Source organism: Rhododendron vialii, chromosome 5a (assembly GCF_030253575.1).
Source record: "Rhododendron vialii isolate Sample 1 chromosome 5a, ASM3025357v1".
Classification (NCBI taxonomy): Eukaryota; Viridiplantae; Streptophyta; class Magnoliopsida; order Ericales; family Ericaceae; genus Rhododendron; species Rhododendron vialii.
The window spans coordinates 28,888,009-28,903,754 of NC_080561.1; positions in this window are offsets into that span (position 1 = coordinate 28,888,009).

Below are 15,746 nucleotides of genomic sequence, written 5' to 3' on the forward strand. Positions count from 1 at the left end.
CCCCATATTTCTTTACCAACAACAAAATTTTTCATCACATGAGCCCAGTAGGAGTAGTTGTTACCGGTGAAACGAACACTAATAGTCTGATTTTTATTGCTAGACATGATGCTAACAGAGAAACGTAGTCAAAAAAGAAAACAGAATACCAGAGTACCAATCTGCCTTAGACTGGTTCGTCGGAGCTGTAACAGAGGTCGCCGCCAGAGCTACTACAGTGTCGGCAAGTGCTGCTGGAAGTTGTCGGAGTGTGGGTAGGTCACCGGTGGTTGGAGAGGGATGGGTGTCGACTGCTGTGGGCATTTCTTGTGATTTGGGTTGCAGAAAAACAGAGAGAGGGAGCGAGAGTAGCTGACAGAGGGAGAGAGATTTGAGGATAGAAGACTGATTGGAAAGCAGGTTAGGGTTTCGGAACCCGCTCTGATACCATGATAGAAAACAGAGAAACAGAAACGAAAAATACTAATATTATTTCTGAATGAATTACAATGAGGTGAGTACATCTTTAAATAGAGTAAAGCTATGCCTAAGAAAGGAAGATTACAAGATTTGATTACGATATGATTACCCTATGATTATGCTATGATATGATTACCCTATGATTTGATTACGATACATGTCCTAAAATAGCATATTACAAGAAGATACAGAATATATATTCACAGAATGAACGGATTTTTTTTTCTTGATTAGCCTTGATCAGGTCCTTTCATATTTGAATTTTTCTATTTCCATTTGCCAAATGTAAGGTATAATTCATATATAAATAAACGATACGATGTTAATTGAAGAGAAACTCAAAAATTAAACATACATACATGCAATACAATACTAATTAATTAAAGTTTCAAATCATAAATAAAAGAGTACACAATACTCTGTTGAAAAACATACGTACAGATTCATCTGAAATAACTCCTACAACCAAACAAGGATATCAAACTACCATTATTATAACTAGTGCTAGTCCGTGCCTACGGCACTACGCATTCCGATTAGAAGGAGATGGCAGTTGTGTGATTTAAGTGAAAACCATGGGTACTTAATCGGGAAGTGGGAGGATGCACTACAGTCTTTGAATCAAATGAATTTAAGCCGTTCCAACAACTTGTTCCCACACCCTTCTGTTTTATAATAGAGATGGCTACCACCTCACCCAAGCAAAAAATCATAGCGAGAATAAGGCCGAGTCCAAACCAATCTCTAGCCAGATGTGTGTAATTCGTTGAGGATCCAGTCGCATCATCTGCCAATGGGAGAAGAGAAGGTGGCACCGTTTCCTCAACTTGTTTGGTGAAAGTCACCCAAGCATTGCAGGCCTCATCCCATGAGGCGTATTTTTTATGCACAGTACCTGGGAACCTATTAACCTGCTCACTATAAGCTGGCTAGTCATCGTAGATGCCCGGCTTCTTCCTTACAAACACAACATAGAATTTTTGGCCTTCTATACTTATTGTGTATAATACTGCATAAAAGAGGGAGTCCAGTCGCATGAAGCAATTTTTAGGTAAAGTACAAAAGTAGGAACACATAATACTAATGGAAAAAGCCAAATAACACCATGGAAAACATGGCATCATTCTAATATATTTCCTATGGCCAAAAACACAGACCCCAATTCAGAAATTGAACTTAGAATTAAATGTCCTAAACCCATTTTTCTATTGACATCAGAAAAACCAAAACCAACATTAACTTCTACCAACGTCCAAGTACAATCCAAATGCAACAAGACTTAGAATTTGTGCAGTACTACAACACATATAAATTAAGCTAAGTTAACCCGACAAATTTACTGCAACTAAACTAGTACAATGCAATAAAAATCAATATGCATTCCAGATTTCAATAGCCATTTGGTCCCACTTATGCGCCATCAATTCCAAACACACGAGATGTGTTCAAAGGCTCTACTTCATCTACATCATCATCAACCTCTTCATCAGTTTCTCCTTCCCAATCGATATCTTCATTATAACTGTCAAAATATTCATCTCTCTCATGATGCATTAAGATAAAGTTGTAGATAACACAAAAAGCCGTAACAATTGTTGGTTGACGGACGTTGTCATAATTCGGCATACCTTTTAGTATTGGAAACCTTTTTTTCAAAACCCGAAAGCATATCTCAATTACATTTCTCAAGGATGAGTGCTTATAGTTGAATAGTTCGTACGGTGTGCAGAATATTGTATTGGCCCCATCCCATTGGTCCCTGTGTTATCGTTGTCCTCGGTACAGAGCCAGATAACCAGGCATATTTGAGTATCCAGAATCGACCAAATAGTACTTATCTAAATCATAAATTACTCTTGTGAGTATAGTGTGGTTCCTACTAAAACATATCCAAAAACAAATATGAGAAAAATCTTATTAAAATTCGAAAACTTACTGATTGGTGGATGTGGGAAGTTAAAGTCCGAATTCAATACTGCCGCAAAGAAAACACATCCATCATGGGCGCTACCTTCCCAACCTGGGTACACAAATGTGAACTTCATGTCAAAGGAACACACAACCATTACATTTTGTGTTTTGGTGGATTTTCTTCCGAGAAATGCTAATTCTTTAGAAGCCGGTACCCAAGCATCTATGTGGGTTCCATCTATCGTGCCAACACAATCCTATTGAGATTTTTTAAAAAAGGCATTAGCATAGGTATATATTTTGTGTTGTGTGTTAAACGGTATCGTATGTAATACATTCTTACTTGGAACCATGGATAGTATCTTCTATCATGGAGAATTTTAGGAGGCGTTTCTTGAAGATTTGGTGGTCGAATAATAAAGGGAGCGAGATTGCAAATAGCACGAAGCATGATGTTGAAATGCTTGCTTGGAAGCGGTCAGCAACAATTCTATCTCGTGCATTTTGTCTGCAAATGTACAAGAATATAGCCAAAGACTCCTCGACTGAGAGGTTCTTATGATCCCATTCAAGTAGTCCTCTTCGAACTAGCTCGACCGCCAACTCTCTAAATGTATGTTTGTCAACACGTAAAATATCTTTTATGTTACCTGGATTGGATTTCAAAAGAAACATGGTATATTCTAGTCCCGATAAAGGACATGTTCTTTGTGGAATTTTTTGTTTCTCATCTCATTCCATCATAGCGAGTGTTTCGAGTTCCAGCAAGTCATCATCATCACTAAAATCATCCTCGAGTTGGTGAGGCGGAATTCCACTTGGTGACATGGTGATTTACTTACCTTTGCCAATCTATTAGAAATATATACTAGCACTTTAAAAAAGTTCAACAAACCAGGTTTTCAAATTATAATGGGCTCATTCTCTAAAAACTAATGATATGTAAGCTTGAAACTATTGCTGAACAAAAGAAAAAAGAAGAGTTACTTTTTGGCCAATTTTCTGTTATCATTTCATGCCTCTTGTGGTCTTCAGAAACCATTATGCTTGGACAGCACTGACACATTAGACTTTTTGCAAGCAAATTATGGAGTAGAAAATTGGATTCTTAAGACCATGGAACTCTACCTAAATCTACGGAACAATATATAAAACTAGATTGTTCTAAAGTCATGACGAGTGTTTTGAGGATTGCAATGGTAGATTGGGACTTGAAAAAATGACTCTCCAATCCCCATCCTTGATCTACAACCAACAAAAACAAAGTTCTAGGAAGGGTCATGCATTCACCTACGATAATGGGCACACATATAAGTCTAACCATAAGACCTCATGAAACCTGTCAATAGAAGTCCACACAATGCAGGGTACCTGGTGTTTTAGGGGAAGGGATCAAAAGGGGCCGGTAAGAGGCCATGATCTTGGGACCCAACAATCATCAATACTCACGAAAATGAGTTACTAACACCTAGATACTGATGTCAATTAATATCCTCAAAAATCTCCACTAGAGCAACATAAATATAGCTAGAGAGGATATGGGTATTCACAAAATTCATGAAACACCCAGATGGTGATCTCAACTAAATTCCCCAAATATGTATTGGAAATACAAGTCATTGAGAAATACAAGTCCAGCTAATGATCTAAATATGTATTAGAACCATAACTAAAACCATATAACTAAATATGTATCGGGTTTCCTTTTCCTTCGTAGTATTAGATTTTATGCAGTTAGCCATATAACTAAAACCCATATCAATCGTGCCAAACCAATCCTTATAAAGGAAAAAAAACCCACCAAACACCAATAAACTTCTCACAACGATTTCAAATTCGTAGCACGAAAGGATCACAAATTGTTCTTACACCACAAACTATTACTGGAAATTAGAAGTCACAACAAAATTGTTCATAAAGTGAAAAAATAGACATAAGGCTCATAAAAAACAGTCACAACATAGATTACTATTGGAAACACAAATCTCTTCCATACTACTTGAATTTAAAACAAACTCATGGACTTCCTACCTAAGTTCATAAAACATGCATTAGGTTCACAAACTATTATTCGACTTCCCATCTCTTCCCATTAGTTCCTGAATTCAAAGCAGTTGATCCAACCCATCCTTCCATCTGGAGTCAGCTTTATAAAGTCTTCCCTATAAAAGGCAGTTTCACCAACAAAGGGCTTCAGTGGGTTCATTCCTTCGAGACAAGCCTCAATAGAGTAATTTTTGGCCTCAAGAGGTTGTTGTGTCAAGGTCTCAAAATACTCTCCATTCTTTTGGTTTGTGAAATTCACCCTATCATAAGCCTTTTTTTGCTCACATCGCATTGACTTACTACTTGTTCCACCACTTCCATCAGACATTCACTTTCTGGAATCAACTGACATGCTATCACTTCTCCTTATGGCCTTTCCTTGATTCCTTAATGCTTGCTCATGCTCTAGCGAGGGGGGCCCTAGGGAGCTGGGTTGGCTAAAGATGCCTATGGCCAACGAGCCTTCCAAAAGCTCGTCCAAGAGGTCAAAATGGTCGAGCCATTTACCAATAAATTTTTTGGCATCCTTATTTGCCTACAACGAATAGGAAAATTGGAAATTAGAGTCCTATAAGATGGAATGGTGCTGGTATAAGTCAAATCATGGTTCTCTAAGGTTTATATACCTACAAATATGTTAGCCACATTTCCGTCGATGCAGTGACTGTTTGACTAACCAGGTCCCAACCTAACCCATTTCGCTCGATCAGGTCTTTCAATAACCTGTACTCTTTTTTGAGACGGTCAAATTTCTGGTGGATCTTAATAGGTATGTAGTCAATCTTATGTGTCCTCTTCTTTAACTCCTCTAGGATTGCTGCCCATTGTAGGGAATTAAACTTGCGATTTTTGTTCGAGTTTGTTGAATGGTCTTTCCTCGCCTCTTGGGCATTATTTGGAGGAAAATTTCGGTGTACTCATAGCTTCAGTTGTCGGGATCGAGTTTTTTACAACTCATTATAGGCTAACATGTGGGAAATAATTAACGCATGTTACACATTACCATAGTGAGATGACATATGCAATTTCACGTGATGCCTAATCAAATCGACATTAATAAGGAGTAAGAGGAGTACCACTTGGACACTGTTCTCGTCGGTGAATGAGTTTGCCGAGGGCGTAGGAGATGAAGCACGTCTTTTCCTCTTTGAAGTTGGAGTTGAGGGTTCAAATTTCAGTGACAATGGTTGGCTTAACAACAACAAAAAAGATCAAACAAATTACCCACAAGTAGTTTAAACAAATTACACAACTGTGAACCAAACAAACTGCATAAACATGACTCCTATTCTTGGATCATTACCAGCCTATTCCATGATACCGCATCTTCTCTCTCAGCATTTTACCAAACAGCTTCTCTAGTTAGTTTTAACATCTCTAACTTCGCATACCCAGAAAACCTATTATTCTAACAATATAATATTCGTACAGGCATATCCCCAACCACACTACATACATGACCAATTGATTCTACAAGAAAGAGTAGCTACAAAACAAATTTATTCCAAGAATGCGACCAAAGAAATCCACAAAAAAATAGTTGATTTTTTTAGATCTGAAAATTGTGCCAATTAATTCTGGTCCATGTGACTATCATGATCTGAAAAACAATGAGGGAAGAATTCATAACCCAAAAATAGTTGATTTTTTTAGATGGAAGCCTTCAACCCAAAAATAAAACTAAATAAATAAATCCAGAACACACCAATTGTTGTTCTACCAAAAATTTCCTAAATTTTGCGGACCATTTTAGTTCTACTAGAACAGATCTAGAACACAATAGTGCCGACAAATCTGATTCCATTTTACAACACTAATGGACAATTTTAGCAACTTGATTACAGATCTGACCGACAATTTGACCCGTTAACAGAAAAATCAAATCGTGTAGTAGAAAAAATTGAACTTACAACTCATGAACAAAATCAAACCATACCTCTACTCTTTGAACACAGGTTGATTAGAGAAGCCAATTACCGCACCGAATGTCGTCTTTGCTTGGGCCTCCATTTTGTTGGATTAGGAGGTTATTAAAGAGGCAGACGAATGCGTTTGACGCCCTTTATCCATCTTTATAGAGCAAAGGTCTTGTAATGAACAGGAATCGGTCAAATAATACCAGCTTTATCCTCAAGCTGCTCTTTGATTCTCGAATCCTTTGAGATTTCACGAACAGCATGGCTAGAGAGAGAGTGAGAAGAGGCTAGGGCAAATTTGATTTGAGAGAGGGGGGAATCGTCCTAATCTTCTGCAACAGAGAGAGAGACAGAGACAGAGACAGAGAGAGATGAGTAAAGGTGAAAGGTTTATAGTCAAATCTCTGCAACACTGTAAAGGTGAAAGGTAGAAGGGGGTAGGTTTACGTTAATGAGGGGAGTAAATGAGGATAGGTGAGTGTAGGGGATTATTTTCCCCAAACTGGGAACCGAACGCCAGTTTAAGTTTTTGAAAAGTGCTAAACTTCTAATCGAACACAACCAACATTTGTAAAACTTGAAATATGGTCACAAGTGGCGAGCAGCCAAATCAGGAGGGATTGGGGTGCTCTAGTGCACCCCCGCACTACACCAAAAATACATCCTTTCCTTCTCCTAGCTGGTATCTTGGACTTGAATAGGATTTAAAATGGCATTATTAGTGCCTCGGTTGATCTCGAACATAAGTCATTCAATCGTTTAATCCACCTCTTTTTTGTGGGTTTTTTCCATTTTAAATTGTTGCTAATTGTTTAGTGATGGTTAGGGCTACAAACAATTTGGTCAAGACTCATGTCTTTATCAAGCCTATCTTGTTAGATTTTGTTGATGTAATGCAATATTACCAATATGTAACTGTCACAAAAGTTTATAGGTTAGTTTTTAGAGCATCTCGGGACTTGCTAAATCTTAAATGACTAATAGGTAATTTGGCTAGCCTCATCCCTCTAAATAGGCCTTTAGTAGCTTCAAGTAACCCTTGCGAGTTTGGATATATAACTGCTACAATGCCTCCACATTTACTGAGGTACTGTGGATTAATCAACCAATGTTATACTCTATCTATCACATTTTGTTTGTCCACTTTTTAAATTTTTTTCCAAACTAATTATCAATTTTGTAAAATTTTCCTTAAAAAGAAGTCTTCTTAAAAACATAGTTTTACCATTCTTTCTTGATTTAAAATAACAAGTAGTATAATTTAAAGTTTGGCATTCGTGGAAAGTCAATAGGGCTACACAGGAGGAACTACCTCATTAGCTAAAACATAAGCAACAAAAGAAGGGGGATTAGCCACCCAATTAATAGGAAGAAGTCCCTAAGAGCCTTTTTCGCCACCACATGAGCCAAGGCGTTTGCTTCCCTTTTCACCCATTGCAGACAAACCCCAACCTCCCTTACGAGGTCTCTGATATCCATCACAACTGAAGCCACTTCCTAAGGAGGAACAAGTTTAGAGACACTAAGTTTAATGGCTACTTGGTTGTCTAATTCAATAACAATGCCCAACAATCCCAAAGCCTTGACCATCACACATGCAAAATGCAGTGCTAAAAGTTCTCCCTGAAGAGGGCTAGAAACCTTAACTGAGCTCACATTTTGTAGAGACTCGTTAATTTCTTTTATATAATTTTAAAGTTTATAAAGGGATAAATGATGGTTTAATGTGGAAATTATGGTTGGGGGTTAATGTGCAAGGATTTGGGAGATGTGGGTGTTGGTGTAATATGGTGTATATATATGTGTGTGTGGTGTGTGGCAGGGGATTTATTTTCCCCTTTCCATCTCTCGGTCTCTCACTCTCTCTCCCGACTCTCTCTCGGCTCTATCTCTCTCACTCCCTCACCCAAAATTTCATCTCCAAACTCAAAACCCATAATAATCAACCTTAACTCCATCCTCTACTTGCGTATTGGGGCTCGTATCGCGTTAGATAGAGCTCGGTTCAGTGTATTTAGCTCGGTTTGGATTCCGTAAGTTAAAGCTTGCTTAATCTCTTCGATTTCGGCTTGGATACTTGAGGTAGGGAATTCTACCTCTCTTTATATGTTATTTGAGTGTTCTTGTACCATCTTTGAGTTTGTGTTGAATGTTATTGAGATCGGATCGAAATCTGAAAATCCTGTCAAAATTGCCAGAAAACATATTTCCTCTACCGGTAGGAACTTTTCTTCTACTGGTAGGACAAGTGAGAAATTCTTCATAACCAACTCAAACATACTGCAGCAGCTCAAAGTTACTCATTTCCTACCGGTAGGAATTTTTCTTCTACCAGTAGGCCAAGTGCAAGATTGTCTTAAGCAAAATGTTGGCCCTTCTGTTTCTAGTTTCTACCGGTAGGAATTCTTCACCTACCGGTAGGTAAAGTGCCGAATTCTTCTCTTCTATAGGTAGGACTCATGCACCTACCGATAAGTACAGTGTCTATGAACTGCTTTTCCTACGTCTTCTAAATCATCTTTTTGGAGCTTCTTATCGACTCTAGTGGGTTTGTTTGTGCATCCGTTCAAGTATTTGTAGAATAATACTTGTCTCAAAATTAGAATGATATCCGGTGGATCTGCATGAGCTCGTTGAGCTAAGGAATGAGGAATGTAAACTATTGCACGTTGAAACATGAACGAAACACATGAGCATGTCTAGTGATCCCATGGGTAGAATTGCAATTTGTGTTCTCTTGACTTGTAGAATCTTTTAGACTCCTTTAGTGTACGACTTACGGGCTCCAAGTATAGAAACTAGAAGACCGGGCATCGCAGAGTCTAGTCATGGGTTGATATGTGATATGTGAGGGTACTGGAGCGTACTTAAAGGTACGGTGAGAATGTGTGTATTTGCTTATATGTGTTGCAATAGATTGTTGGTTTTGAAGTATCGTGTGATTAAATAAATGGCTTTGGACTCAATTGAATAGTTTGATGTTTGTGAAATGAGAATGTGGAATAAATGTGGATAACGAATGGACACGAAGAGAACTTTCAAGGCTCTTGAATGAGTAAATGTCTGGCAGGAGCTAAACGCTCATATCGTATACTTTCAGGGCTCTTGAATTAGTAAATGCTTGGCATGAGCTAAATGCTCATATCGTATACTTTCAAGGCTCTTGAATGAGTAAATGCCTGCAGGAGCTAAATGCTCATATCGTATACTTTCAGGGCTCTTGAATGAGTATAAATGTTCATATCGTATACTTTAAGGGCTCTTGAATGAGTAAATGTCTGGTAGGAGCTAAATGCTCATATCGTATGCTTTCAAGGCTCTTAAATGAGTAAATGCCTGGTATGAGCTAAATGCTCGTATCGTATGCTTTCAGGGCTCGTTATCGAGTAAGTGTTTGGTTGGAGTTTCAGCTTAGACTCTTAACGCACGTAATTGGTTTATGAAGTAAATGAAAGGATTTTGGTTTTGATTAAAAAGGATTTTGATGGAAATCCTCCGGTATTCTTGAGCAAATCAACGGAGCTCGGCCTACAATGGTCATGAGTTTTCTCTAAATTGTCTGATATCAAAAAGAAAAGCTTCATGATAAAGGGTTTGACGACGAAAGAAGGAGAAATGAGAAAGAATGTGGTACGGCATGAGAAGGTGGATTGGCGATAGTCGAATACTTGATCATGATAGTTATGTTTATCTCTATTGTCATTGGGTTTCTATCGTTTGTTCTTCTGTATTGCTCAGTTGCATATAGAGTTTACGTAGACTTTTCTATTGGGTTAGTGTAGCTCAAACCTTACATCATTTTCAGGTGCTAACCCAGAATAGTAGCTTGCATGCCTAGAGTGCTTGGAGTGTGGACACACCTTTTTGAAAGCTAACCAAAGGAGTTACTTATTTATCCTTATAAATTTCTTTTGAAAGATGTATTTGTAACATTATAATTCTTTAATTATGAAATATTTGTAAACCCTTAACTCTCTTGAGACTTGACACTTATGTTAATTTGGGGCCGTTGAGCCGACGATGTAACATTTTAAAATCTAATGGACTTGGAAGCATAAATATGGGAATGGAAGTATGGTAATCTTTTGGGTTTCGTACGGAATATTGTGAGAGTTTTATTTACGGAAATCTTTTATATTTATGTTGAAAATTGAGGGTGTGATACATTTCCATTCACAATCTGCCCATACTAGTCACGCTGAACCACAACAAAAGCAGCCTGATGCCCATCCTTTTTAATGGTAATATCACAGTTTAGCTTAAAGCATTCATGGTCCGGAGCCCCCCAATGGGAAAGAGAGTTCCCAAAGGAAGAGTTATTTGTATGGACCAAACTTGGGACCTTTATCTCAGAGAATTCACGAATAGCGTCACGAGCTCTTCTTACAGTCATCTCTAGATTTATTGGGTTAGATGAGAAAACAAATTCATTACTGGCCTTCCAAACATACCACGCAATAGTAACCACCCTACTCAAGAGCTGGGTTAAATCTTTGCCCTTCAAATCATCAACCACTTGTGAAGTCCACCCTTGAACAGAAATTGGGAAGCCATGTCCAACATTAAGTTGAATATCACACCCAAACCAAACAACTCGAACCCAACTACAATAGAATGGGAGATGTTCAATAGATTCATCAGACTGCCCACAAATGGGTCAGGTTTTTGAAATCCCACACTTTCTCCGAACAAGATTTTCTTTAGTCGCAAGACTATTGCTACATGCTCTCCACCAAAAACGTCGAACTTTGTGAGGGGCATCAAGCTTCCAAATAGAAGATCACATATTCTTGTTGAGAGTAAAAGAGGATGAGGGCTGCATCTCATTTTGGGGAGTAAGATCTTTAAAAGCAATTCGATACCTAGACTTCACCGTATAGGCACCATTAGAAGAGTAATGCCAGACAAGAAAGTCCTTTCTTTGAAAAAAAGACACTGGAATCAGAGAAATGGCTCGAATTTCCGCTTTTGAAATCACCAACCTTAACTTATCCTTGTTCCATGCTCCTCTATCCTTGTCAACAACATTGGCCACCCACTCAATATCACACCCATCAGGTTTAGGGGACATCAACTTGAACCCGAAAGGAGAAGGAATCCATTTATCTTCCCAAAATCTTATACCCTTCCCACTCTGAACCTGCCACCTCAAACCTTTCATCAAAATGTCCCTACCATGCAACAAGCTCAACCAAACCCAGGAAGCCCTATTTCCCCTTGCAGCTTCTAAGAAAGAGGAATTTGGAAAATATAAGCCTTTCAAAATCTTTGCCGAAAAAGATTGAGGATTTTGTAAAAGTCTCCAACCTTACCGAGCTAGTAGACCTTCGTTCATTGCTCTAAAATTCTGAAACCCCATGCCTCCATTAGATTTCGCACGAGTCATAGTATCTCAATTCTTCCAAATTCTTCCAATGAATTCCCTTTCTCTCTGGATCTCCTTTCCACCAAAACTTTAAAACAATAGAGTCAAGCTTGTCACATAGTTTTTTAGGGATGAGAAAGCAAGACATAGCATAAACTCGGGATAGCTTGGACCACTGACTTAAGCATTATCTCCTTCCATCCTTGAAACATCTGTTTAACCTTCCATCCTTGCATTTTGCCTAAGGATTTTTGAACAAGAAACACATAAGCTTCAAACTTAGATTTATCCCAAAAAGAAGGAAGCCCCAAATATTTAGAATCTAGTTTCATCAATGAAATATCCATAAAGTCACACACCAACTGCTTATCAAAATCATTCATATTTCAAGAGAAAGCGATACCTAACTTATCAAAATTAATCCTTTGCCCAGAGGCTGCTCCATATTTTGAGAGGATAGACTTGATGACGTTACAATTCTGAACCTCTGCTTTTAAGAATAATAAGGCATCATCTATAAAGAATACATGAGAGAGTAGAGGACTATGACGATTGAACTTGATTCCAGCTAGTTGCTTCTCTAAACAGGCTTTCGCTATCATTTTTGACAAGACATCCTTGACCAAAACAAATAGATACGTCGAGAGAGGGTCTCTTTGCCTCAAGCCCCTCCTTGGTACCACCTTCACTCTGGCTTCCTCATTCACCACAACAGAGAACTTAACTGTCGAGATACATTGCACCACCCAGTTCACCCAAGTAGCATGAAACCCCATCTTGATTAGCAGAGCTTCAACAAAATCCCACTCCACTCTGTCATAAGCTTGATTAAAGTCCAACTTTAGAGGCATGAAACCCTCCAAACCTTTCTTTTTCATTTTCAGAAAATGAAAGGCTTCGTGTGCCACAAAAATATTGTCTTGGATAAAGCGCCCAGGCACAAATGCTGACTGGTTTGGGGAGACAACTTGCTGTAGGATGCTCTTCAATCTGTTTGCCATCACTTTCGTAATTACCTTCATAGCAAAATTACACAAACTTATGGGCCTAAACTGACCCATGGTTTCAGGGAACAAAACCTTAGGAATGAGAGTGATATTTGTATTGTTTAGCTCTTTCAAAAGAAAACCATTGGAGAAAAATCTTATCACAGCCTTGCACACTCCATCACCTACTTTGTCCCAGAAAGTTTGGAAGAAGAATCCTGGATATCCATTAGGGCCTGGTGACTTCAAAGAGCCCAACTCAAAGGCAACACTTTTTATCTCCTCCACAGTCTCTACCTAAATAAGTTTTGCATTCATATCAGCTGAAATACAATTATCCACAACTGAAAGAGTTTCAAAGAAATCCCTTGAACCTGAATGAGCAAATAAGTCCGAGAAGTACCCATAAATCAGGTCATTAATACCATCCTCATCTTCTATCCAGTTTCCATGATTAGATTTTTGCATAAGAATTTGGTTGCGTTGTCTTCTTTGATCCATCGTTGCGTGGAAAAAAGCTGAGTTCTTGTCCCTCTACGACAACCAATTAATTTTAGACCTTTGGTGAAGAGCCATCTCCTCTATAAGCAAAAGCACCTCCATCTCTTTGATTACTTCTTTTTCCATTTGAAAGGCCTCAACTGAGAAAGGAGCAGACTGAATACTCCTCAATTTTCCCTAAAGCTGCTTCAGTTTCAACTTATCCTTTCCAAACACTCTTCTACTCCATTCCAGTAAAGCCTCTCTGCACCTTTTAAGCTTTTGCACCACCCCAAAAAGATCAGAGCCCCTATGCTACGACTGCCACACCGTATTTATAACCTCTTTGCAATTTGGATGAGTTGACCACTTAGATTCGAACTTGAAGTTAAATGTGACACACTTCAAAGGAACCCTGCACTTGATCACTATAGGGCAATGATCAGATCCCACTTTTAGCTCATGCATAACCTGGGCCAGGGGAAACAAATTACGCCGATCAACATTGGCCAAAGCACGATCTAAACGAATCCGAATATTGTTATCTTTCCCTTGGTTGTGTGACCATGTGTAACACGAACCCTTGAATTCCAAGTCCATGAATTCACAGTCCGACAAAAGATTATGGAACTAATCAAGCCTCCCATTACTACACGGATTACCACCTTGCTTCTCTGCTTGACTACTTACGTCATTAAGGTCACCAATGCAAAGCCAAGGATACCTATTCTCCCGAGCAATGGATTTCAAGAACTCCCAAAATAACAGGCGCTGGTTCCACACCGGAGGAGCATAAACAAAAGTAACCATCCAAGGGGAATTAATTCAAGGCCAATTAACAACACATCTAAAAATATTTTTTGATTTAAATCTAAAATCTAAAATTACCTCATCGGTCCACCAGAGAGCTAGTCCACCTGATGTTCCTTCTGGATTAACATAACAACTATTATTGAACCGGAGATGTCTTCTTATTCGTTCTGGGGTGCTTCTCTTATTCTTGGTCTCCATGAGAAACACCACTAGAGGACGATGGGCTGTTTACAGCCCTTGTAAGATCTGGAATGTCAAGGGTTGTCCTATCCCCTGAACATTTTAGCTGAGCATCACCATTGAACCTATGGCTGTTTAAGGCCAGCCACCAAAGCCTTTTCATCAGAGCTTCCCCCAACTTCTTCCCAACTGAGCCCCTCCGCATTTTTAACCCTTATATCCACGAGATCATCATCAGATAGCATGGGAATCACCTCCCAGTTCTTCCCCAGATTCCCACTCGATCTATTTCCACTCTTTCCCCCTTCCCTCGTCCATTCTGCCCCTGCTACGAGTAATGCCCCCCATACGAGCTGACCCAGAAGCCATCTTGCCCTTTTCTGTAATCCCATCTTCCCCTCCTGCAATTCTTCTCAGTTTCTTCCCCTCATCTTCTTCCTCAGAGCAGTTGCTGAGTTTTCTTTTCAAGTTTAGAGCCTTCGAGAAAATAGAAGACAACCCTTCCTCTCCAATCTTGGAAGAGAAACCCGCCACATTCCTTAGGCCCCTTAGCAAAGGAGACCCAATAAGAGAAGAAGTGGACTTGCCCGCCCTTGGGCTATCAAGTTCTTCCACATAATATTGAGGCCCAACAATAGTTGAGGACGACTCACTTACCAAATGGGTTTTTGATAATGGAGTGACTATTGGTGAGACAGGCCCAGTTAAACTTGGGTCTTCCTCCCTTGGAGCCTTTCCTGACAATCCTACGACCGCATTTGTCTCAGCATGCAACGTGGCCTCCTCTTGTGGCTCCCTCCATACCACTATATGCTCCTCTACCCGACGCTCCAGATTTGCCAATGATTCTGTAGGAATATTCTTGCCAGCCTGTTCCACGCGCAAACCATCCCCACTACTACACGTGCCGCCATCACCACCGAGATTCGCTCGAAGTTTTTTCTCAGGATAGACCAAAACTGGTAACGGCTTAGTTCCATATTGAATCGTTATCCAAAACCCACATACGTGTTCTAGAGAAAAGTTGGAAGTCTTGCTTGCTTCCTTGCACTTTTTTTATTTTCATCATGCACACAAAAAATCAATACACGTACGTGGTCTAGAGAAAAATTGCATCACGATGGTTTCCCGCTACTCAAATTAGACTAAGGGGGTATTTCCACTAACAAAAACCACAACAAACTTAACTCATTTTTCTATTTCGTTTCCATTAACAAAAAACTCTCAGCATTTTCACATTTCATTTCAACTAATAAAAAACTTGTCAACAAAAACTGTTTTTGCTATAGTAACTCTACTCACAAACCATTAACAACTTATTTACTACCGAAAACATCTAATAATTAACTTCTCAACCACAAATAAAAATTTACTGTACAAAATTTTCACTACCGAAACACTCTCTAAGCCCACAAATTAGTTGCTTTTCCCTTATGTGTACCTTTTGATACACGCATTTTGATACACGAATAAACCCACAAATTATATTCTTTTCCCTTATACGCATAAGGAAAACATATTTGGAAGCTCATTCGTGTATGTATATGTATATTCTTTCCCCTTATGTGTATACTTATTCATATATGTATA